Below are 3,268 nucleotides of genomic sequence, written 5' to 3'. Positions count from 1 at the left end.
TGTGTGATCAGATTTTAGGACACGTATATGGGGACTACTGGCTGAAGAAGCATGGAGATTATCTGTCTATCCATCCATTCACAAATATACATGTATATATACACACACACACATATCACTGTAACATAGTAAGGAGTTTAAGCTCTATCCTAGACAGAATATAGTTATTGATTATATATCATTTTTAGCCATTTCAAGCCCCTTTAAATCCCTAAAGGTGGATTCAAATCCCTTTAAATCCCTAAAGGTGGATTGTTCCACCTTTTATAACTGCTTATTCTCAAACCATGGCTATCTTTTCTCTTTCTGTGGACATATTCAAGGTCTATCCATATACATCCAGGCCAAAATATGTAATCCCATTATATCATAACTTTCCTGACTGCCTCAACACAGACTTCTTCCTCCTGTGAACTTCTCTGATATCCACTAACTCTATGATTCATGTAATGCCTTATATGTTACTCTTTTGTATGTATGTTTCCTTTTCGTACAAATGTATACTCAAATACCTGGAAAGCAAGGAACCATACTGCATATCCTCAGAACACTGTGGTGGTTCCCAGTGATCCCTTCCTCCTGCTATTCATTCCCTTGTATAGTTCTCTTCCCCTGAGCCTAGGCTGGACCTAGTGACTTGCTTCTTACAAACAGAATAAGGCAAAAGAGACAGGACGTTGCTTCTAAGAACAAGTTACAAGAAGACTCTGGCTTTTGTCTTTCTCTCCCTCTCTTGCTCTCTTCCTTGCTCATTTTGAGAGACGCCACCTGCCATGTTGTGGGCTGCCTTTTGGAGAGGCCTACATGGCAAGCACATGATCTCTCCAGCCAACAACCACATGAGCCATGAGCAAACTAAGCTGCACCTGAACCCCTGAAATGAAAATAATAAATATCTATTGTTTTAAGCTACTACATTTTGGGGAAATTTATTATACAGTTATAGATAACTAACAAAAACACCTAAAGTAACAGGCTACGAAATAAGTATAAAATAGTTCTGAAGACAGATAGACAAATGGAAAAATATACGTAAAATAATTGATTTAATATTTATTGAATGAAGAAATCCAAGGATGGATATTCATAAACGTTCCTTCGGGTTTACTTTAGACTACAATAAAACTGAAAGCTGATTTCTTTATTATACAGATCCCTATACTCTTATTCCCTTGTTTATTTCAATTGGAGAAATGTGTCATCACTGTGAACTTCTATATAAACATTTTCTGAATTTTTATGCAAAATGCAGAATTGAGAAACACAGAAGATACACCCAACAACAGACAGGATTGCTTACCCACATTTCACACCACTTTCGCTCTTCTCCTGCACAGTCATGGCTGTTTCCATAGAATAATGAGGACATCTACCAGGAAGGCATTTATGGACTCAGTGTGTCTGGGACCTACGGGACAAGAGGGAATAGCAGGGCATCCATTTAAGGAAACAGGATGCCCCATCTTTTCCACGGAATGTTCTGTTGATTGAAAGATTTCTCACATGCTCCCCTAAACTATTAAGTTCTTGAGTCACAAGGGCATTCCACCTAACTTCCTTTCCTGGGACTCCTTTCTTATTCCAGTAAAAAAAGAAGAATGAGTCTCCTAAGTACTACCATCTATACTCTCATGTTTTTTTTTTTAATGTATCAGTTATTTAATTAGACTCTGTAAGAAATTTAGAACACCGATTTGTGAGGATAAACTATTTGTGAGAGAAAACACAGAGCAGAGGTAGCCCTGGAGCTCAGAAACAACTGTAATTTTTTAGCAGAATTCTCAAGTCCACAGTTTTCTGATCAACGTAGCACTGCTCTGTAACCTCGTATTTCTCTTTCTCTGTCAAAGGTCTTGTCTTCCTGCTGCTTGGGCTTATGAAGCTTCTTTTTCCTAAAGTAAGCGTCAGTGTGAGATGTTTGGGGATTTTCATATCACCATCATCAAATTTGGTGAAGATGGTCGTAACAAATTTCTGGTGTATTTTATGCAGAGGAACTTGACTGAGGCTCAGAGATCCAGTCACAAGTAGCAAGCCACTGCTCAGCTGCTTTAGGAAAATCCCCCTCTTCCTGCTGTGAGGATGACCAGTGAGGCTAGCTCAGAATTTCCTAACATGCTGACTGAAGGGATTTTTGCCATGACCCAACAGCTTCCCAGGAATATCTTCAATAGGATAATATCTAGGCATTTTGTGAGGGTTAACCACTCAAGTACCACCATTCTTGTCACCACCAACTAGAAAGGGTGCCTACATGTATGGGTGTTAACTTAGGAAAAAGAGTGAGTATTTATATAATTTAAATAGCATGCCAAACTCTATCATGAAATTGTATGGCATATAATTTTGAAGAACTTCTAGTTCAACTTAAAAAAAAAACAGATACATGGAGAAGAAAGAAGGAAAAACAGTAACAGAACTCACTACCCCCCCCAAAAAAAAGAGATTCCCACTGAAAATTCCTAATCATTACTATTATTCTCAATCTCATCATCAAACACTTATTTACTTCATTTCATAGTTTATACAATGTATTATGGATGACACAAAATAAGCCTGTGTGTTAAAGGGGAAGTTGGCATCCATTTTACTCTTATGATGATCATGTTAAACAAGATAGGTTAAGTTTGTTGGTTAAGGTCAAACAACCAGTGAGTAGCAGAACTACCACTAGCATCCATGCTTCTAACACTTAAAATTATACTGAGTTGATAAGAACTGAGTAAGTTAATAGTTGAATGACTTGCCAGGGATGGAAATCCTTTTAATTTAATGCCACTTTTGTGAAGTAATTACACAGGGAGAATGAAAAGTAAAGCAGAATGAGACAAATTTGCTGAAGAGAGAATCAATTCCAAAAGAAAGATGAAAAGATTTTAGCAGGTATCTGTATATGGCTGGTCAAAACAAATTCACTTTTCCAGTATCTCTCACTTCTATTTCCCTGAAAAATATTGGTACAAGGTGACAGAGAAACTTAAAAAACAATCAATATGGACTGGTTCAATGAATGAAGGTTTACAAACCTCAAAAAGAGGAGGAAAAGATTACTAATTAAAAAATTTTAATTAATTCTTCTGAATTATTTTTCTAACCAGAGCAACTAATGGACTGTCTATTATATGAGTGAATAAAGGATGATTTTAGGTTGCTAAATATTCTGGATTACAAATAGCCAAGTTAACCCACTTCCTTGAATAATTACTCATTCATTTATTCAATAAATTTCTAGCTAACTGAACAATCATCATCTAGAGAGCTCATAAAA

The 3,268-nt window shown here is 36.6% G+C and overlaps 1 pseudogene; it reads right to left on the bottom strand.

Annotated features, from left to right (window-relative positions):
• Positions 1–1,681: 1,681 nt before the first annotated feature.
• On the bottom strand, positions 1,682–2,229 carry LOC105078611 (large ribosomal subunit protein eL6-like; annotated as a pseudogene).
• Between the last annotated feature and the right edge of the window lie 1,039 nt (positions 2,230–3,268).

Source organism: Camelus bactrianus, chromosome 7 (assembly GCF_048773025.1).
Source record: "Camelus bactrianus isolate YW-2024 breed Bactrian camel chromosome 7, ASM4877302v1, whole genome shotgun sequence".
In the NCBI taxonomy this organism is placed as follows: domain Eukaryota; kingdom Metazoa; phylum Chordata; class Mammalia; order Artiodactyla; family Camelidae; genus Camelus; species Camelus bactrianus.
Note: the sequence above shows the minus strand (reverse complement) of the source record. Positions and strands in the feature narration are given on the sequence as shown.